Source organism: Arvicanthis niloticus, chromosome 14 (assembly GCF_011762505.2).
Source record: "Arvicanthis niloticus isolate mArvNil1 chromosome 14, mArvNil1.pat.X, whole genome shotgun sequence".
NCBI classification, from domain to species: domain Eukaryota; kingdom Metazoa; phylum Chordata; class Mammalia; order Rodentia; family Muridae; genus Arvicanthis; species Arvicanthis niloticus.
In genome coordinates this window covers 27,269,378-27,291,625 of record NC_047671.1, presented here as the reverse complement: position 1 = coordinate 27,291,625, position 22,248 = coordinate 27,269,378, and the positions used below count along the sequence as shown (strand labels likewise).

The window sequence follows — 22,248 nt, the reverse complement described above, 5'->3', positions numbered from 1 at the left end:
TATGTTGAGACCCTATCTCAAAAAAAAAAAAAAAAAAAAAAAAAAAAAAAGAATATCTTCACGTGGTTTTGTGGCCTGAGGTACAACTGAAGCTGTGTCGTTGCACAGCTGGGCTTATGGCCTGAGGTAACTCAGTATTGCACACACATGTGATGTGTGAACATTTCAGACTGTATTCTCTGGAACAGATGAAGAAGGGTTGCCATGTGTTAAATCCCCCAAGTCTTCTGTGGCCCTTGCTTAACTTTAGTGGTCTCCATCTCCCACAAACCTCTACTCTGAAGTACTTTGAGTCATGGCCTGGAAGTATCCTGAGACACCAGGAATGTGATGTCTCCTGACTGCTGTCCCTGTACTGGTCTCTGAAAGTGTCTGCCAGGTGGAAGCATTTGGGGGTTAAAGCAGTGAATCCTGGGAAGTTCTTTCTTGCCCCTATACTCCCAAGGAAGAAACAAGACACAAATCTAAGGTCCAGTACTTTATTACTGTCACAGAGCACAGAGAAGAAGGCTCACTATTCTTCCCCCCATGGGAAAGCCACTGGGATGGGAGCAGCCTGAGGTAGGCAGGCCTGGTGGGTAGGGCACAGAAGGGTGGAAATTGTTAGCATTGGCTGGGTACTGTCACAATTCCTGAGTGTGGACTAAGGTAAGTGTCTTAATCTCTCCCAGCCTTGGGCTGCTTGTCTGCTAACTCATTGGGTCGCAGTGAGAACTGACATGGTTCCAGGAGTGTCAAGAGCCAGATGGTAAGGAGCCAGAGAGTGGAGGGTGGTGTTGTTATCATCAGCAAGTCTGCCATCCTGAGTGGGTCAGCAACAGCCTCTGAGTGTGAGCAGGAGTGTGTGGAGGGGTATCTCTTTTCAGAAATGTCTTCTGGATGCTTGCTCTGAGCACAGACCCTGAGGACTGCCTGGTTTCTGGAGACTCGAAGTCACATCAGAAATGAGGGCTGTGGAGTTATGACAGTTACCACCTCCACTGGCTCAGCCCAATGGACTAGGGACAGTTGAAGGATAGTTCTCAGGTACATGAGTGTGTGCACTCGGTTAGTATCTTCTGTCACTGTCTACTCTATGATTATGAGACACCGTCTCTCGGTAAACCTGAAGCTCGTCAACCCTGGCTGGCTGGCTGGTTGTAGATCTCCAGGTGTCCTCTTGCCCTTCCCACCAGCACTGGGATGGTAAGTGTGACCCAAAGCTGGCTCTCTGCATAGGCGCTAAGCATCCGAACTCAGCACTGTACTGACGAGTCATCCCTCCAGCACCTAAGTTCTAGTTTTCCTTCTCATTTATTTCCTGTGTTTGTGTGTGTGTGTGTGTGTGCACGAGCACGTTGTCTGCACACAGCATGCTACACGTGTGGAGGTCAGAGGACAAATTTCAGGAGTCTGTTTTCTCTTTCCACCACATGGGTTCTGGGAATTTCACTCAAGCCCTCAGGTTGGTGGCAAGCGCCTTTGCTGGTAAGCTCTGTCTCCTCCTTCCAGCCAAAGTTCTATTTTATAGCTGGATTTCCATCCCTGCCTCTGCCTCCCAAGTGCTATGATTAAAGGCATGTGCTTTATTTTTTTATTTTTAATTTTTTTTAGCATAATGAGCAAAGATTTACTAAGGAAAAACAAGAAAAAAACTCCCAAGAGTTGGGGGGCAGGGAGCTATAAGGGAGAACCTGCCTCTACATTTTCTTTTGACTCAGGCATTCAATTCCAGTAAGTTAGCTGTGGAAGCCTCTCTGGCAAGAGATAGGGTTAAGCATGTCTGTGGTCGTACACAGGAATCACAAGTGGGAGGAGCTACCACCAGGGGGCGCTCCAAATCATGTACGTTCTACCTTGAAAAACTCGTTTTCCAGTGGCTGCCCTCCAAATCCAACTGAGATGAATGGTTCTTAGTTTACCTAACTGATTTAATAAACTTTTAAAATAAATTTATGTATTACTTTCTTAATAATGTGGATATGGGCCTGTGGCCCCTCCTCACCACAAGGCCTACAGGGAAGGAATGTGGAGGGCCAGAGTGGAGGGAAGGCTCAACCTTTGGTTCACCCACTGGGTCTTGAGACAAGTTTCTCAAGAGTGAGGCAGTTCTGAGGTTCCCACATCCAGCCTCCCGGGGATATTAGGAAATATGGACACAACGGGAAGAAAAGCTATACAAAGGTCAGAAGAGCGCGCCCAAGACCGCTTACCTCCGATGCACCGCCTCCTCCTCCCTCCTCCCTGGGAGGACATGCCAGGGCGGGAAGGAGGCAGATCCAGCTGTTAAGCCATGACCTCAAGAACAGTATTTCCAGGAATCCCCATCTTAGCATCCAAGGGATTCCTGGGAAAACTGGACCGTGAGGACAAGGTGGGAGAGAGACGCCTTCAGCGCATGCCACGCCCCTAGGGACCAGCAGTTTTCTCTGCATCCAGTCCTAGCTCTGGCAGCCAGTGTGGGGGTGCTGTACGCACCCTATTTCCTAGGATGTAGCTTCCCGCTCTGGGAAGAGCAACCAGAGCTTTGAGTGGCTTGGAAAGTACCTTCTCTGAGGTCAGGAAGCATTTGGGACCAGTCATCCCTGCCCCTCCCCCTTGCCATGGGCCGTGAGAACTCTGTTCCCAGGCTCTAGCGAGGCCCTCCAGCAGGTCACTTAGATTCTGATCCTCGCTCAGTTGTAAAGTGGCATCAAATAGGACCTACTGGGTGGGTGAGGCGCCAGCATGAAGGGCACGAGGCCATAGGACTCTTAGAAATATGTATGGGCAGGGGCTGGTGAGATGACTCAGTGCTTAAAGAGTGCTGGCTGCTTTCAGAGCTCCTGAATTCAATTCCCAGCAGTCACCTGGTGGCTCAGGAATCATCTCTAAAGGGATCTGATGCCCTCTTCCGGCATGCAGGTGTATATGTAGAAGTGTGTGTTTCTGCCTCTGTTCTTTACTACAGATGAGAGTCACCAAGACCAGGGTGGGGTTTGTTCTCTTTTCCTATTTTCCTCTATGAAGTGGGTCACCTTCCTCTGACCAGGCTTGGGAGGTTAAATACAAATGGGTCTACCCCAGTGACTCTCCTCTGTTGCCCCTTGCCTCTCTGAAGCCTCTGGGATAGGGCAGATATTTGTGAGACGGCAGACTGGTTCAGACAATAGCACAGAGCCAGGGTTAGAGCTCAAAGTGTAAAGAGTGTGATCCTAATGTCTGGCATTTTGTGGTTGTAACATGACAGTGTCATACTGTTGGGCTGCCAGGACCTTGCACTCTACCTCTGGGACTAAGGGTTGTTAGGGAGTGTCTGATTTATGGAGACAAAGGGGTTTCAACGCAAACTCATATACAGTGGGTATTCACTATGCAGTGTTGAGAAGGATTCCGAGGGTGTGTTGGAGCCCTCCCAGAATGGGTAGATGTAGCGTCTTTGTTAACAGGGTCTTCTCTGGGCTGAGGAAGTAGAGGCAGGGTGTTGGTGCCAGTGGCCACTGAGTGGACCAGCGCTTATTGTTACAGACGGTACAAAGAGTGATCAGCCCTGGTACAGCTTGAGCCCAGGAATATCACCACAAGCTGCTGGAACAGAGTCTAGAGACAACCTATTAGGCCCGTTACCCGATGCCAACACTTACCATGTCCTGGTGACGGCTGCAGAACATCTTCTCCCTTCCTGAGCTACAGTGCTTCATCTCAGACTCCCAACTGACCAGAGATGCAGCACTGCACCTCAGGCTGGGAGACAGGCGCTCCGCACTCAGGCTGCGGCTTTATTCCTGGGCCGGAGAAGGAGTGTGAGCATGCGTAGTGGTCTGCCTCATATCCTGGTCTCGACTTGCCCTGGAACCCTCTGGGACTGAAATTTCCACCTTCACGTTCTTTGTTTAAGTTAGCTTTCTTGAGATAGACCCCATCCATTTCAAGAGTGCAGTTAATTTTTTTTTTCAGTGCTAAAGATGGAACCCAGGGCCTTGCAGATATTAGATAGCCTCTCTGGGCCTGCTCAACCTGTGGCTCTCGTGTTTGCTGCCCCTCCCCCATCAGTCTCTGTATGCACTTTGGACAAATGACTGCTAGTGAGAAACCATCCCTTACTTCTTTAGATCCCAGGACATTTTCTTCATGGTCGCACCCATCCTTTGAGCTCTGTCTCTTTCCTAGCTCTTCCGGTACAGTTTTCATCTGCAGGCACTTTCCTTCATAAGGAAAGGGAGCCTACTGGCTTCCCTCAGCCCCCAGATCAAGGCTGTGTTGAACACTGCTTGAGTAGATGGCTAACAACTCACCTCATCCTCTGTGGCCTTGGAGCGGTTTATCTCTGGGTCACCCCAGCTAACCTCTCCAGTTCCCTGAGGCCAGGGTCCATATATTATAACTTGGGGTCCCTAGAACCTGCTGATGACTTTGCACATGACCACAGACAGCAGATGACTCGTGGTGACTGAGTGACCATGTGAAGGATTCCTTTTCTTCTGTGGCCAGGGCCTGTGTGGGAACTCCCAGGTGAGCAGAGCAGCCCCTCCCCAAACCACCCACTCACCCTGCTCTTGCTAAGACCCCAGGGTTTCCAGATGACCTTTGCTTCATGGTGACTGCAATGGCCTCCATGCTGGACGATACATACCTTCAGGGCTTTCTGAAGAGCGTAGGCAGCCTTTCCTCAGGGCTGGGAGAGAACAGAAAAAAATGTGCACCTCCATTTTTAGAAACCCCACAGCTCTAGGCCTCCCAACAGGAATCTAGCAGCAACCCCAAGTTGGGGGTAGGGTGCAGGGGCAGTGGGAAAAACTTCTCTGATTTGTTGCTAAGGCCAGGAAACTTCTGCCCTCAGGCATCCCCACCTAATAACCAACTTCCCTCCATCTGGAATCCTCAGAAACTTTCCACAGCCCTCTTACCAGGAGATCTGAACACAGGACTCTCTTGGAGCCAGAACATCTTCTCTTCTCCACGACAGTCCCCGCAGCTCCCTTGGACCCTGGGAGAGGTGGCACTGAAGCTGACCAAGGGACATTTCAGTAAGTAACTAGAAGTGGTGGACGCAGCATGGTTGGGTTGCTAGGAGCCTTCCCCAGGGTCAACTGTGTCCAAATCCCTCTTGCCTACACTGCTTTTGATTTCTGGGGCAGCAGAGGGAGTAGGTGGCCTCTGGGAGTCATTTGGTGACACGCCATTTGCGTTGTCCCCTGTCTCTTTGTCTACCTTCCCCTTCCCCTTATTTCCCTTTTTATCCTTCTTTCTTTTTAGAGACAGAAACACTTGCAGACCAGGCTAGTCCCCAGACTCATTCACTGTGTAGAAGTGTTGATCCCCCTGCCTCTACTTCTGGGATTCTGAGATTACAGGCATGAGCCACGATGCCTGTTGGCCTGGGGTCCTGTGTATGGAGAGGAAAGCCTGGCTAGTTCTGCTTCTGACTTCTTCCTGAGGCCTGCTTATTTTAGGAAGGGGCTTCAGGTCGGGGCCTGACAAGCCACAGAAGTAGGTGACAGTGTGAATCTGATGTTGCATCTTTATATTATCATTTAAAACTCTGGCTGGCGTCAGTTTTCCATTTATAACAAGTATTCCAGCTTACGTACGTAAAAGGATTCACCTTTACAGTAAAATTGCAGACAAAAGTAAAAAACAGGGCATCCAATGACTAGGTCTGGGGCAGAATGCCAGAGCCTGTCCTACCTTCTGGGTGGCTTGTGATTGGAAATGATCACCTTAGGGAGAGGACCAGGAATGGGGGTGAGGCTTTCTAGATTCGCAGACAGCAACTCAGAAAGGGGAAATGAGAGTTGATGCAGTCCCATAAAGGATAAAGGAGGGACGGCAGAGATTTTACATCTTGGTGCGATACAGAAACCAGACAGAAGGTGGTCCATCTTTCTTAAGGAGACATAAACGGCCAGATGGTAGGGAGAGGGAGGTGTTCAGCCTGGAAAGGTCTTTGCCTCTTCTTCCTTGTCCCATCCCTGGATAAAGACTGTCTAGCTCTGTCCCTGTGATTCTAGAATAATCAAGCTGGTGAACATTTAAATGCACATATTCCCATAGGTCCCCAAGACTCCAAGGAAATAGGATTTTCCCCGGGGTTGGAGTGCAAGGTACTATACCGGGCTTCCTAACTCAGAGCAGCCGGGCCTGGTCCCTCACCTTAAACTCCATGCCTGACATCTGTTTCTTAGTCCTCTGGCTGTGGGACGGCTCATTCAGCAGACCCAGCACCGTCTCTACGTGCTTAAGGAGTATGTCCCTGTACTCCTAGCTAAAGCAGCCTTAATACTGTCCTTGCCCTTGCAGGGTACAGAAGGCTGAAGGGGAAGGAAAGCACCCAAGGAGGGCATGGGGGTAAACTCATCGGAACTCCAGCGAGCCTGTGGAAAGACTGCCAAGAACTTGTGGCCAGGGAGGTTCCTACCCCACCCCTTGAGTAGCTCGAAAGGCCTTCTGGAAGGGGTGGGGTGGGGTGGGGTGGGGACTGGGATTGTGGGGAGGAACAGTGGGATGGGAAGGTATACCTTTTCTCTCTGGGCCCAGGAACATACATGTACTGGGCTGGTAGGCAGAGCTTGTCCGGACCATGGTTTCCCTCAAATGTAGCCTCGCTGAGAAGAGGTATTTGAAGGAGTTTTTCATTTACCCCAAGAAAGGCTCCTTCACCCTGAGGTGCCGTTGGAAGGTGAGAGAGGCTTGGAGATCCAAGCTCTATCTCCAGAGAGCAGAGATATTTCTCACTGGGCCCCTTTATCTCCCGGGCTTGGTTCTCCATTCTGTTAAAGGGGTGGCTGAACCAGGTGAACTCCAAATCTTACCTGGTGTTCTTGGTACTGGCTCTCAGCAGCTTGGGGGCCTGCTGCCCGGGAGTAGCCCGCCTTTCCTCCTTTTCCCATGTCTTCAGAAAATGTCTCCAGGCAAGGGGAATCTCTGCCTTCTGTCTGTTGGGAAGCTCCTGGGAGGGGTGAGAGGAGGGGAGGCTGAAGGAGAAAATAAACAGTGGTTGTCTGGATAGTCTCGCCAGGCCCAGGCAGGACGCTCAGTGGCTCCTGCCCTTATATGGCAAGGCTGCTCTGAGCTAGGAACCCTGCCTGTCATTCCCACCTCAGGCACCACTCAGAGGACGGAGGGCCACCACTGGTCACCTGGGCTGCTGCTGAGAAGACAGGCAAGACCTGGCACGTACGCTGTAAATCACCTATACACACTGAGTGGTTTATCTTGGCTTTTGATTGGTGTAGACAGTGGGAGGGATAATACATGAGAATATGAAAAAGAATTAATCCTCAATCAGCTATGAGATGAGAGTAATCGCTCCTCCATTTTGCAGAAGAGAAAACAGGCCCAGAGAGGCTAAGGGCAGTGATGCAGCTGATCAGGAAATGAGGCTTTAACTCAGGCTGTCTGGTATCAGGGCCTGGTATCTGGCCTGGGGTTCTGAGTTGATTGCCTAAGTGCAGCACAAAGGGGCAGATTTAGCTATCATATGTGCTCTGTAGAAAGTCGATTGTGTTGGAATGTACCCCTGGGAAGCCAGGGAAGCCCCAGTGTTCCACAACACAGCCTAAGGGAAACAGTTCCATCAGACGAGGACAATAGACTATTTACTGGTGTCTTCAGCATGTGACATAGGGCCTGCTGCAGATTAGAACCTCATAGAAGGGATATGTGGAAGCACCAGATGAACAAATTGCTGGTCACAATTCCACCTCTGCAGCCTGTCATAAGGATCAGTTGAAACAACAGGTGGGAAAGCAAGGGAACATCTTTAAGATGGCATTTCCCCTTCAAAGTGGCCTTTGGTGTCTCCCTGTGCTGATGCTTCTAAAATGAGCGGTTCCCCCTCTGTCCAGCTGTGGGACACAGGGCCCAGGCCCTAGATTCTGATTGGAACCTCAGGCTAGGCCCAAGTCCCAGGCCAGCAGCAGTGACTGTGGGAGAGGCTGTGGAGGGAAGCCCAAGGGGGTGGGGGTGGGGGGCTGCTGGGAACGGCTTAGAAATGTGCCTCACACAAGCACTAAACATCCTGTGTGCTCTCAGGCCAGCCCTGGAGCCTCCCTCACCCCATCCATCATCCTGGCATCTTCTGCAAGGCTCCTTCCTGGGGCTGCATAGGAGAGGGATTGGAGGGCCTCAGGGCTGACTGTCCCCGTGCCAGAGAGAGTGCAGCTGGCCACTCTACAGGCCTGCTTAATGTCCGCTGAAGGGTCACAGAGGAGGTGCCTGCAGCCTCCTAATCCAATTTGTTTACGCTGGTCTCTGCAGCTCATTGGCTCCCAAGAGGAGGCCAAGTGCACGCTGTGTTGGGGTGCACGTTCACACACATGTGGAGGCTACGCAGGGGTGAACAGGTGGGCTGTGTTATACAAGCCTTGTCTCCCATCCACAGAGTCCTGGTTCCTTTCTGTAGCCCTGCCTCCTCCTTCACCTCCAGTTCTTCCTCTGTTTATTCCATCCCTGATAGATCTGTGCCAGACGTCTCCACACAGCTCTGACCTTACAATTCTTGAGTGTGCACCTCCCTTCTGGGCCTCAGTTTCCCTACCTGTCTTATGGAGGCTCTGCAAGTGCTCTTTCCTAGGTGCTACCAAATGCAGGATGCTGTAGTCAAACCCTAGCAGGGCTGAAGGAGCACCTTCACCTCTGGGAGCTGCCGTTCCCAACAGCACAATGCTTGCCCAGAGCCCCAGTACCCCAGCAACTGCTCCTACAAAGCTCTTCCATCTCTAAGGAAGGTGGGGTGAAGTGGGAATTGGGGTGAGAGATGGTCTTATGCCTGTTAGACCCCTCTTCTTTGCTCCATTACCCCACCCCCACCCCAGCCTCCAGAACCTTTGGCTAGGTTCTGCTCTTCGAGACTCCCAGCCTTGGTTTCCTGGTCATTCTGAGCACTGGAATGGGGAGCTTGACTGAGGGTCCCTAGTTATTTCTAGAGCTACCCGAGTTGGGGTGTATGTGGGGGTAGTGGAGCACTTACAGATCTGGGAGCCAGGTGGCTATCGCTGTCCCTTCTTGGCTTCTCAGCAAGATTCCTCTCTGGGGCTCTTCTCCAGTGTAGGGGGAATACTACCAGCCATTACTCTTGCCTGAAAAGAGCAAAGGATTTGGCTCAGTCAGAAGTATGTTAGATCACCCTGTGACCAGAGTGCTGAACTCCAAGGGCCTGGCCCACTTCTAGCCCAGAAGCCTTGAGTTGACTTGCTGAGGTTTGTCAGGCCCCATGGAATTGTCCTTTGGACCCTACATGGCCACAATCACTGCTGTGTCCCCTGGTTTTCCAAGGGTATAGAATGACCCCAGAATGGTGCATCTATTGCTGAGGGGTGTTTGTATGTGTGTGTGTGTGTGTGTGTGTGTGTGAACAAGGCTTTGCACTTTGCTTGAGGTAATGACCAGTATCCAAGGCAGAAAGAAGCCAGGCTCAGCTGGCTAGCCCCTAAGCTTGGATGGCTATAAAGGAAAGTTCACATGGTCAAGATCATTGCCAAAGCTGGGACCTTCTCCCATGGAGTAAGCCATAGCTGTTCCTTAAGAAGAGATTTTCTACCTTAGCCGCCCTTTGTCAGCTCCCTCCCACACACAGGTTCCATGGCTCTTGACTCAGGATCTGCTTGCCACCATATGCTTGGACAGAATAAAGGAGAGGTAGGCTCTGCTTTTGCATCTCATCCTTGGCACTTCCCAGCTGTGTCCGAGGACCCTTGTCTTCACTTGGCTTCTGACAGTCAGAGGCAGCAGAGAGCAAACACAGCTCTAGGCACGTGATAAGCCGTGAATACATGTCTGCAGTTTCTATCATTAGCATGGTAAGTGCGGGTCCAGAGAGGCATCTAGAAATGTGGATACTGGCTGCAGGAGCCACCACTGCCTGGCCCCTCCTCGTGTTCCCTCCTGTAGAGCTTCCCTTGGCTTCTGTTCCCAGAGCGCCCTCAGACCCTTGTCACCCTGTAAAGTTCACCAATCTCACACGCTCCCTACTTCCTCCCCAGGGAATGATGTTCTGGGACTCTTGAGCAAACCCTGGGAATGCAGCTTGAGGTGGGAATCAGCAAGGGGGGTGGGAGGAGGGAAGAGAAGGAAGAGAAAGAAGACCCTGGCTCCTCTGGAACCCCAAGCCTTGCCTCCAGCGGCTCAGATCCTGGGGAGAGAGGAAGGCCCTAAACACTTGGATTTCTAGCTTTCCAGGGAGGGCAAAATCTGGGGAGAGGAATGGCTTTCTGCATAGCTTCCCTTGGCTTTTCCAAGCAAGGTGGAAGAGAAGAGTCGGGAGCTCTTGCACCTCCCCATTGCTAAGAATGTTTGTCCAAGTCTCACTAGGATCTTTCTCAATGTCATTTGACAAGTGAAGAAACCAAGGGTCTCGGAGCTCACAGCAGTCTCTCAAGGTCACCACCACATAGCTCATTAGTCTAGGAGTTCCAGTTGGCCCCATGCAGTCCAGCACGCACCGTCCTCGCTCCCCCGAAGCCCAGATTGCCCTGCTTGTCTTGGAGGAAAGGAGCTTGAGAACAGAGAAAGCATTTTTAGTGTGAACAGAAATCATCTGGACCCTGGCCAGGCCACCAGACACTGGAAGCTACGGTCGTCTTGTGGTGGGCGTATTTCTCTTTCCTATGGCATTTCTCTTGTTTGTGGGATATTTGTTTAAACAAACAACCCCAAACCCCATTGACATTATAAACATTTTGCTTCTGTTCTGTCTGTGTCTTCTTGGGTTTGTGTATATGCTCCTGTGTTCCTGTGTGTGTGTGCTTGTGTGTGCATGTGTGTGAGTGCATGTAGCATGTGCATGTACATGTACCAGTTAAGTGTGAAGACCGGAGATTGCCATTAGGTGTCATGTATTGTTCAGTACCACTTTTTTTTAAAAATTTAATTTATTTTAAAGTATGTCTCTGTGTATGTGAGTGCTTTAGAGGCCATAAGAGGGTGTTGGATCCCTGGGGACTAGAGTTACAGATGGTTGTAAGCTGTTGAATGGGTATTAGGGATTGAACCCTCGTCCTTGGCAAGAACAGCCAGTGTCCTTAACTACTGGGCCATCTCTCCAGCCCCTCTACCTTATTTTTCAAAACAGGGTCTCTTTCTGAAGCTTGCTGATTCTGCTACATTGATTGTCTAGCAGGGTCAAGGGTCCGTCTGTCTTCTCCTTAGCACTGGGATGACAAGTGCTGACTGTGGACCTGGCTTTTATACGGGTGCTGGGGCTCTGAGTCCAGGTCCTCGCCTTTCGCTTGCATTGTAAGCACTTTACCAGCTGAGCTACCTTCCAGCCCATCCTGCCTGCATTATGAGGAATAGGAGTCTCCGGGGCTGTAGGGCATCACAATGTTCAAGCTTCCTGGATATTAGGCACTGTTTTCTTCTGGACTGTTTAGAACATGAAGATTAGCAGGCAGGGATAAAGCTCCTACGGATATAATCCCTGTGACTTATGTGCATGGGTCTTCGGCTCTCTGGGTGTCAAGAGCTATGCATGCAGGACATGGTGGCTGAGAGGGTGACTTCATGGAGTCAGGACTCCCCTAACTCACCCTTGACCTCATCCCCTTTTCCTCATTGCTCTGCTCAAAGTGGGACCTGAAATCTTGGGGCATCCTGGTCTCTCACTCTCGTTCAGATGAGAACTCTGAAGCAAGGAGAGGCGAAGCAATGGGTACAAAGGGAGTGCTTGAAGTCAGGGATCCAACTGACATCCAGCTAAGGTCCTGACCTCATCTATGGACTAAAGGATGTCATTGGTCGACACAGGGGGCCTCTGGGAGGAAGGGGGGGGCAGAAGAGGGCCTTAAGTTCCCTGGCTTTGAAGATGGAATAATCATGACTTCCTTCTTCAAATAGCTTTTGGCTCTTCCTAGAAGCCAGATGGCGGATGTTTGGAATGTATGTTGTAAATACTGTTTCAGGAGGGGGTGGGGGTACAGATGTGTCACTTTCTTCAGTAACCAGAAAAAGACCCGAGGGAGGGGCAAGAAGGGGGAAGCCAGCTGTGAAAGGATCTGGGTAGAAGGGTAGAGAGAAGAAACGTGTGTGTGTGTGTGTCTCTGTGTGTGTGTTATGTGTGAATGTATGTGTGGTGTGGTGTGTGTGTGTTATGTGTAAATGTATGTGTGGTGTATGTGTGGTGAGTGGTATATACATGTGTGTGTGTAGTGTGGTATGTGTGTATATGTGTGTGTGACCTATGTATGTGTGTGTAGTGTATGTGTGTATATGTGGTCTGTGTGTGGTGTGAGTTGTGTGTGTGTATGTGGTGTGTGTGTGTGTATGTGGTGTGTGTGTGTGTGTGGTATGAGTTTGGTGTACGTGTGTGTAAGGTGGAGTGGTATATACATGTGTGTGTAGTGTGGTGTGTGTGGGTGATCTATGTATGTGTGGTATGTGTGGTGTGTGCGGTGTGTGCACAGTGTATGTGTGTGTATGTGGTGTGTGTATGTTGTGATCTATGTGTGGTGTGTGTATGGTGTGCATGTGGTGTGTGTAGTATATGTGTGTGTATGTGGTGTGTGTATGTTGTGATCTATGTGTGGTGTGTGTATGGTGTGCATGTGGTGTGTGTAGTATATGTGTGTGTATGTGGTGTGTGTATGTTGTGATCTATGTGTGGTGTGTGTATGGTGTGCATGTGGTGTGTGTAGTATATGTGTGTGTGGTGTGTGATCTATGTATGTGTGATGAGTGTGGTGTATGGTGTGTGTGTGGTCTGTATGTGGTGTGTGGTATGTGTGTGTGCGGTGTGTGTGGTGTGTGTGTATGGTGTTGTGGTATGTGGTATGTGTGTGTATGGTGTGTGTGGTGTGTGTGTGTATGTGGTGTGTGGTGTGTATGTGTGTGGTATGTGTGTGTCTGTGGTGGTGGGATAGATATTGATGGCCACAAAGGAGGGTAAAGGGAAGGAGACAGCAGATGGGGAGGGGGCTGTGGTACAAAGGGACAGCTCCATCTTGGGTTAGGAATAAATTCTATATCTAAAAATAACTCAGCCTTTCTCCCAGCAGGGCTGGCAGCAGGGTTGAGAAAGGCACACTTGCCCTTTTATGGTAAGAAAAAATCCAGATTCTCAGAGGCAGGCTGGGCTGGAGCCTACAACTGGATGAAGCCCAACCATGGGGTCTAGGGTGGGATAGGGCTGGTGGGCCGGCAGCTTGGTGGGATTTCCTGGTGTGAGTCCCCTATTGTCTGTAAAGAAAGAGTCAAGTTAGGGGCAAAAGGGTCCACCTGGAAAAGCCGTGCTGGATGTTGGTATTGGGTTCTAGGAAAGCCCAGGGTATCTGCTAGATGCTCTATTGGGTCCTGGGTATCTTTTGTTCACACAATTCCCTGTTTCCAGGAAGGGAAGGAGATTAGATTTCTTGTGCAGGAGTTCGAGACACCAAGGCACACTGACCCAAGTTCATACCAGGTTGGTTTTTGTGCCCATTGTTCTGGAAAGCACTGTTGACAGTGGAAAAAGCACTGACCTGGAAGTCACAGACCCTGTTCCTCTTCCAGTTTTGCTTTGTGACCTTGAATACTGTGCTGACCATTTTTGGTCTTAGCTTTCTTCACTGGGATACATTTTATGAATTATTTATTTTATTATTATTATTGGTTGTTTTTGAGATAGCATTTCACTATGTAGCTAAAGACGTTACAGAGCTCACTATGTAGACCAAGGTAGCCTTGAACTCACAGAGATCCACTTGCCCCTCTGCCTTCCAAATGCTGGGACTAATGGTGTAAGCCATTATGTCTGGCTGACTGGGATAATTTTAAATAGCTTCTGAGAACACACACACTCTCTGTCTCTGTGACTCTCTCTCTCTCTCACACACACACACACACACACACACACACACACACACACACACACACACGGTTTCATATTGCATGGTTCAGGCTCACCTTGAACTCACTGTGTATCCCAGGCTAGCTTTGAGCTCAACCTCCTCAGATTTCTGAGTACTGGATGCAGGCGTGAGTCACCACGCCAAGCTTGCTTCCACGCTTTTTCTCTCTCTGGGAATTTCTTGGCTGGAAAGCAAAGCTTGGGCATAGAAGACTCTGTAGGCTGCTGTTTTCTTCCTGCGGCCCACCCACTTCCTGTGCCAAACCTCCGGGGTAAATCTCAGATGGGTGAGGCAGCAGATCTTAGGGGGAATCCTCTGCTTTCCTGGCTCCTTGGGTCTAGACCTTGCTGAACACACCGAGGCCAGAAGGTACCTCTTGTTCAAGGTCATATGGAGATCTAGGCAGAATCCAACAGAACCAAGGACTTCCCTGTCCCAGTCTTGGGGATTCCTTTTGCAGGAGGCTCCCTTCCGTTTATAGTTCCAATAGCCTGGGGCCATCTCTGGCCATTTAAAGGGACTTGGAAGACAGATCAGCAGGAATTGATAGTAAGTTGCTATTAGCTGACACCTGACTCCACTTTGTCCCTGCCTTTAATTTGAGGGGCCTCAGAGTCTTCAACATTGGCTGAAAGGCAAAGGAGCTATAAATGATGCATCTACTTGGACAGTGTGATCGTGGAGAAGACTTTTCTCAGCTTCTTTATCACATGAGGAGACAGAGGTCTGGTGCTTATATATCAGGAACATCTTACCAAGAAGCCACAAGGATACCAAGGGGAGGGCATCAGAAGGTGTGTTCTAGTGTTAGTGAGCCTGAGGCAGGGGGTTATCACTCAAGGTCCCCAAAGCCTCTTCCCTGCATCCCATGCCTTTATTCAAGGAAGCCTGGACCCCCTCTGCCCAGCTTGAACCTGAGTCCAGGAAGCTCTACTGGTGAGCTTACCTTTACCCTGCCCATTGGCCTGGCTGATGGTTAACTCTGCTGTTCCAGGACTCCCCCCAGGCTTGGCTGGTCCCTGGGCATCTTCCCTAGACTGTCCACCTCCCTAGGCTCTAGAAGGTAATGGGATTCCTAGAGTTGCTCCTGAACCCCAACTCACTATACTGACTTTTGTGACTCAGCCCAGGGAAGCTGTTTGCTTCCCTCGTCAGCTTCTTGCCACAGCCACAGCTGGAGAAAAGGCAGGAGCAGAAGAGGGAAAAACTGAGACATCTTGGTCATAAGTCAGCTGCTTTCCTGTGACCCTGCTGGAATCTCCATGCAGGCTCTCTGGAGCGTGTGAACACAGCCTCTCAGAGACTCTGCCCCCTGGTCTCACTCCTGCACAGTAGGGAGGCCATTGGATGAATGGTCCCCAGAGACCCCACAGATCTTGTTCTCATACTTAGGCCCCAGGTCTCCCTGGTCAGGCTTGAAATCCCCTGGGAAGATGAAAAGATCACAGTAGGATAAAAGGAAGTGGGGGGGGGTAGGGGAGCCCAAGAAACCCCTGTGCAAAGCCAGGGCAGAATTGACGTCATATCTGGCTAGAATCTGACATGCAGGCAGCCAGGGACTTACGTTCCATGGCTGTCCCATGGCAGCCTGCGTGGGCATGTGAAGTTGCAAGGCTGCTGGTGGGAAAGGCCTTATGGGGTCACCATTGCTGTCATCGTTCTGTGTCATCATTGCTAAGCTTCTTGGGATAAGAAGCTCACGACTTCCAAATCACCTCCTCCCTCTTGGAGCAGATCCGTCTAGTGTGAAGATGCCTCTGGCATCTCTGGGCCTTTATGCTCTGGCCTCTGGGCTGCAGAATTTCTGTGCCTCAGAGAGCTCTTGAGATGTTTGAAGTTGACGATTGTAGCCCGCTGTCTCCCTGTCCCGGGCTCTTCTTTCCCTCCCCTGACATCTGAGCAGTACCTCTCGGCCATATTCCCTCATCTCCCTGCTCCTTTGGTGAGAGTCTTGGTCTGATGGTGCTTTGAGGACAGGGACAAACAGGTTAAAAAACAAACAAACAAAAAACCAAAACTACCATCAGAAACCAAAAAAGCTATCTGACGGCTCAAGGCATTTTAGAGCCCAGGTCTCTCCCTTTGCCTGCTTCCAGCCTCAGCTTTTAGAGCCCCTGGCAATCCTGAAAGCCCCTTTGCAGTTCTGCCTCCTAGGGGGCAGATACCCTCCCTTCTCTTCCCCACCCTGTCCCCCTTTACTCTCCCACCTGGCAGCTTCCTCCCAGATGGAGCAGGGCAGGGCGCTTTCTCAAGTGTAATGGCTGCAGACTGGAGACCAGGCCCTTGTTCAATTCACCTCAGAGGATACCCTAGGCTTTTCAAGGTTGGTGGCTATATGCCTGAGATCTTCTGGCTCAAGGAAGGCAGGCAAGTACCGGTTGTTATCATGGCCACTACTTATGCTATCTAGGCCAGCAGCCTGGTTTGACTTGTCCTTATTCCTGTTTGGCTAGGAGAAGCAGAGGAGGAAGGGAAGGGAGAGTTGGTCAGGAGATGCAGGGTTCTATCGATCGCCATCCCTGTGATACAGCCAGGGTCCACCCGGACATAGATTGACAAGGCTCTTGAGAGGTCCTCAGGGTGGGGTCACCTTTCCTAGTCTTGGCCTAGCTCACTGTTCCCTCTGCAAGACTCCAAAAGGCTGTGTGGGGAAAGGGCTGATGAGGCCTCCAAGGGAACACAAACCATTTAGCAGGTGTGCACTAGAGTAGTCTGGCCGGGGTCTGCATTTTCTGCCCTCAGTTGGGCTGTGATTGAGAGTGGAAGTGGGCATGGGGGGAGGGGAGAAACTCTGTCAGCATAGTTATCATTTATTTATTTGTTTATTTTTCAGCATAGTTATTCTTAATCTAGAAGACACACAGCTTCCTCCCCCTAAAATGTCAGGTGTCCCATAAGGGAGGTGAATACTGGAACTGATTCAGATTCATAGCCTTCTTGGCTGGTTCTAGAAAAGAGCAACTAAGCCTGTGGACTCAGCCCAATTTGGAGCTAAGTCCCAATTTTGCCTATTAACCTGTGTGGCTTTGAGCAATGATCAGATCTATCTCTCTGAGTGTCTGGCTTATTCAGGGATGAAGGTACTTACCTCAGGGTACTGGGCAGGGAGGCCTTGATACATAGGAATTTGGGTTATGTGGGAGATTGATGGGCTGGGAATAGAACACATGACCTGGAGCCAAGCAAGTGCTCTACCATGGTACCATGAGCTAACAACATCCCCAGTGTGCTGTTTACTGAGACAGGGTCTCATGTAGCCCAGGCTGGCCTTGGGCTCACTGAATAACTAAGAATGGCCATGAATTCCTGATCCCCCACCTCCCGAGACTGCTGCCATTACAGACATGTATATTGTGTCGAGAATTGTTATTTTTGAAGGAACAAAAGCATATTATTCCTTAGCATCCAAGAAGCTAGAACTCAGCAGGGTATTCCCTCCCCCCATGAAGCTGTTGTAGCAGCTACTTTTTCTTGCATAATCCCTGTGTGCCAGTCTTTACTCCATGGGCTTCAAAAGCTTCCAGTCCTCTAATCCAAAAGGCTCAACAAACTATCCTTCTTAAGTACCTTAATCTCCCAACTTTGCAGATGGAACCATGGTGGCTCAAGGAATCACAGTTGCTTCCAGGCAAAAAAAAAAAAAAAAGCAAGATTCAGAACCAAGCAGCCTGTGTTGACCTGGCCCCATGATCCCAATGACCCCACCCCAACCCCGTGACTTCACGTTGTTTTTATAGCACTTTGTTTTGTTTTTGTTTTGTTTTGTTTTGTTGGTTTTTCAAGACAGGGTTTCTCTGTGTAGTCCTGGCTGTCCTGGAACTCACTCTGTAGACCAGGCTGGCCTCGAACTTAGAAATCCACCTGCCTCTGCCTCTCAAGGGCTGGGATTAAAGGCGTGCACCACCACTGCCCGGCTTTTATAGCACTTTGATTTATTCTGCCTCATTCCTTCATCTTGGACATGGGAGATACCCCCAAACAGCAGCCTCTGTAGAGCTCTGTATCTTCAACAGACCCAAAAAGTGGTTGAGGGAGCTGGGCTGTGTGGGAGAGTGGACAAGACCCACTGTGCACCGGGCATGTCTCAAAGTGGAGCAAAGGTTTGTGGTATGGCAGGGTTGCCACCAACAGAGTCTTTTGCAAGCAGGAAAATGGCTGGCCCCAGCCCTCGCAATGTGTGCTGATGCCAGATCCCTGTGGGGCCTGTCTAAACAGGTTGTTAGCCGAGGATACCCCCTGCCTCTATCCATCCAAGCCCTGCGGCTCACTCTTAGGTACTGGACCCAGGGTGCATCAGGATAACTGATGTTCAGCCTCCTCCTTCCTCCATGGTGCTCCTAAGTACCTGTGTGGACAAGGATGAGCAGCCTACAGAACACACATAAATGTGCCTGCCTGCCTTTTCCTCCCTCCTTCCCTCCTTCCTTCTTTCCTTCCTTCCTTCCTTTATCCCCACCTCCCAGCCCTTCTCTTCCTTCCTTTGAGGTGCTGGGAATGAACCAAGGGCCTCATATATGCCAGACAAATGCTCTATTCCTGAGCTATATCCTCAGCCCTCTTCCTTACATCCTTTGGTGTATACAAAATAAAGTATGTAACATATATATTTCAAGAAATCCCATCACTTCTAGTGTAGTCAAGACAAGGGGGCCCACTCAGTGGAAATAGCCTGATGACTTCTTGTGTTGCCTTCTAGCTGCACCCTGGACCCAGCAACCCCACTCCAGATACAAACCGAGAAACTCTGGCCTCTGGAGGTGTGTTTAAAACTGAACAGAAAACAGAGGGCAACATTTCTCACAACTCTGGCCTCTGGAGGTGTGTTTAAAACTGAACAGAAAACAGAGGGCAACATTTCTCACAATGCCGCCACCTTTTCTCTTTTGTTCTTCTTTCAGGATGTAGCCCTGGCTGACCTGGCTGCCTTGAACTTACTGGGATCCCCCTGCCTCCAACTCCTGATTGGTGGGATTAAAGGTATGTGTCACCGTGTCCAGGTTTCTCATAGTTCTTTGAGCCACCCAGGACCTGGAAGTGACAAGGTTACTGTCAAGGACCTTGGAGATCTACTCTAGGGAGTCGTCTCACCTGGGGAGTCACTCAAAGCTGGTTCCGTCTGGGCAGCTCGGGGTCTGGAACTTTCTCTTCAGCAGAGATGCGTGTATTAGCTTTCCTCTAGAACTAGCCAGGTAGGAGAAAGGCCTGAGGTTGGCCACAGAGCTATGGTGTGGCTGGGGGGACCAGAGAGTCTGTTCTGGGACAGTGACATGGCTGAGAGTCAGCAGTAGCCTTAGAGCTGGGCCTTTCATCAAGTCCCAGTACAAATCCTGGAACTGGAGTCTCCCCCCCACCCCCCATGTCTGACTTCCTCATCATAACACTCAGGGGTTTGGGAAGGCAGCTGAGAACATGAAGGTGGAGCTGGGTTGATGCCTCCCGCCTAGTTTCTAGTGGTGAGACCTTGGGTGGCCTGTGGTTTCCTCCTCTATAGCCAGGGAACCAGTAGATTCTTCCTGAGAATAATGGAAATAATAGAAACCGTGTAGCTAGTGTCTAGCTCTGGGGGATGGCCCCATTCATATTCCGTCTGTGAGATTTATGGGACACTTCCTGGGAAGACCACGGTGGCCTTAGCAGAGTGGAAAGTTAGAGGGTCTTGGTGGTGAAAACACCCTGGGATAGCTACCACACATATACAGTGTCTGACCTCTCTGTAAAATGGGAATAATTGCACGTAGCTCCCCCAGTCCAGCAAGGCTTCAATAAATATAAAAGTCTCAGGTTCCTGGATCTCCTAAGTGCTCAAGAAATGAAAGTGATGTATTTCTTATTCACGATACCTGAAGAATCCACTGGCTAGACAGTCACACGTTCTGCCTCAGCTCTGAGCTACGCTTCCACTCAGGGGCTTACAATTGCCCAACTGTGTCCTGATTGCTCTCCGGCTCTGGGGACTTGCAAGGCTGATTCCTAACTCCAAGCAGAGGATGAGTGCAAAGGGGGCTGTCTTAAGCTCCTTGCTCTCTGCCCGTTTCCTCTGACTGGGATTTGTCCTACCTTTCTCTCTCTAGGGTACTCTGGGCATCTCATCCCTCTGTTTCATTTCCTCTCCATAAACATAGGTGAGGCTTCTGTCCCTTTGTTGGGACTTAGGCTGCACCTAGTCCACAGAGGAAGAAGCCTAAGCTGAGGTGGCAGACGACTGGATCAACCACTTCTAATATGTAAACAAGCCAGAGTGGGACCCTTTCAGGGGGGCTCAATGCTTCCTTCTGAACCGTATGGCCTTGGGTGACCAGGTGTGAGAAGGAATAGATGCTGCACAGTCTGAAGCTAGAAGACTGTGATCCATTCTGGGCCCAAGTTTTGGATGCTGCCTGTGTTCTAATCTGAGCTCTGCCTGGCCTCCACAGTACCCAGCACAGGCCTTCCTTCCAAGGCCCTAAAAGCTCTCTGTGATTTCTTCACCCCATTCCTGCCCTGAGGTCCTGCAGTATAGCTTATTACATCAGACATCATCCCTGTGCCCACCAGAGGCAGCACAGCACCCTGGGGAAGCCAGATCCCTTTAGCTAGATGCTCTGAGAGTGTTCCCTGTCACCTTAAGCTCAGCTTCTACAGCTCCCAGGGCTTTGACCAACTGCTTGGACTCAGGTCAAAGATGGATGTAGCCCAGGAATCTCCTGGGGGGACTTCCCCCAAATGGCTCAGAAACCACACCCTATGTCTCCAGACCATTTGATCCAGTCAATTCCTTACATATCTAGACAGGCAAGCTGGTTCAGAGGGGGATGGGTACCTGCCCAGAGTCACATAATCCAGAACTGAGTACAGATCTGGGATCAGAACTCAGCTCCTCCCCGTCCCTTCTACACATGGCCAGCACCCCATCCTAACCCTGTGTTTTCTTCTCCCTGGGGGCTTGAGCTTACACGACTGTTTCCTCAGCTTTGGCTTATGGATCCATTATTTGGAAACAGTTTTCAGCTGGAGCCCCAGGTCCTTGGAGCTGAGGAGTGAGCACCTGTTATAAGGTAGAGACAGGGAAAACTGCCCAGATGTGGCACGGTGGGAGATTGGCCTGCCAACGACATCAGCTCAGCCCCTAACTCCTCATTCAACAGAAGCAGCCAACAGGCCCCTAGGACTAGAGCTGCTCTGGGCTGGGTCCAGTGCTTAGAGATCACCAGATGCAGCCCTGGTACAGATGGGGAAACTCAGATCCAGGGAGGCAGAAGGCGCAGAGCAGTTAGCGGGAACGAAAGCCCCTGGAAGGAAGCCCCAGAGACCGGCGCAGGGGGTCCATGTCTGTGGCTGGTCCTTACCTTGACTGGTGTCTGGTCCAGGGATGACTCTTCGGAGGTGGAGGCCCAGTCTATTTGGGGTGTGGTTGTGGGTGTTACTGCTTCTCAACTAAGTTCACTTGGGTCTGGCACCTCTTGATGCTACAGGGGCATTTTTAAGCAACTGGCACCGGACCCCCCTCTGCTCAGCCCCTTGCCCGTGGCTCTCTGGCCACCGAGGCCTCGCTGCCTTTTACCTTATATGAGCTGAAGAAGCGAGCCTGGTGTTGGGGCAAGGCGGGTGCTGAGTCCTCCCTGGGTCCCCCATTGGCCAGGGCGCCAGCCACGTGACTGCCTCGCCTTGACCTGCCCCTGGTGCCGAATGTTGCTTTTACCCCCTAAGGAAGGAGTGGTTGACAATTTTCATATTTCTTCTAAATTTGGAGGTTTCAGACAATGCTGAGGGCTTGGCTCCAGCCCCCAGAGCCCATGTGGAAGTTATTAAACTGGAGAAGGGCAGCGGGGGGAGGAGGAGGCAGGGAGGAGAGGAGGAAGGGAGTGGGGGACGGACTTCTGAGGGTTGCCAGTTGTCAGCCTGGGAACTCAGCAAGCTCCTGGGAGAGAGCTGTGTGTGTGTGTGAGAATTTCCTTTTTCTCCTGCTGCTCCGAGTCCCAGGACGGGACCAGGGGCCCTGAGATGTTTTGAGAATCCCCTAAGAGGAAGACACCAGTTGAAGCTTCTGGGGCTCAACGGGTGATGGGAACAGCGACACAAGGCAGGCCCTGGGGAAGGCAAATCTCTTCTCCAGAAATCCAGTACCTTGAGCGGCTGCTCCTGTCCCCGTGCAAAGGGGGTCCAGGGCCCACAGTGAGGCTGCCCAGATAGGGCAGGCTTTTGCAGTTAGGCATGCCCTGCTGGGGACTCTCTCACCCTAAGGAACAACCACAGCCTCTTTATTTTTCAGTGTCTCACCGTATGGGCTAGGTGGTCTAGGACTCTCAGGTCTTGGTGCAGAGTTTACAGGCCTAGGCCTGCTTCTGCTCTACTGACAGACACCATGTCTGAAAGAACTGCGGGCTATCTCAGTGCTTTCTAGCACAGGCCCTCTCCCATCCTCCTAGGACTCTCCTCACACGATCACACTTGTCTGCCTGGTTTACCACAGGCTCTTCTAAGAGAGGGT

General features: G+C 50.8%; 1 long non-coding RNA gene across 4 annotated transcripts; it reads right to left on the bottom strand.

The window, feature by feature from the left end:
* Positions 1 to 465: 465 nt before the first annotated feature.
* Positions 466 to 21,316, bottom strand: LOC117719873 (uncharacterized). Of its 4 annotated transcripts, none has more exons than XR_013103667.1 (4): positions 21,107 to 21,316; positions 8,930 to 9,038; positions 4,866 to 6,932; positions 466 to 4,633 (listed from the first exon to the last, which is right to left on the bottom strand). It is a non-coding gene; the product is annotated as an uncharacterized LOC117719873 (long non-coding RNA). The 4 variants fall into 4 exon arrangements; XR_013103668.1 differs by having other exon boundaries at positions 466 to 4,966; positions 6,771 to 6,932; positions 21,107 to 21,311; XR_013103666.1 differs by having other exon boundaries at positions 466 to 6,932; positions 21,107 to 21,309.
* Between the last annotated feature and the right edge of the window lie 932 nt (positions 21,317 to 22,248).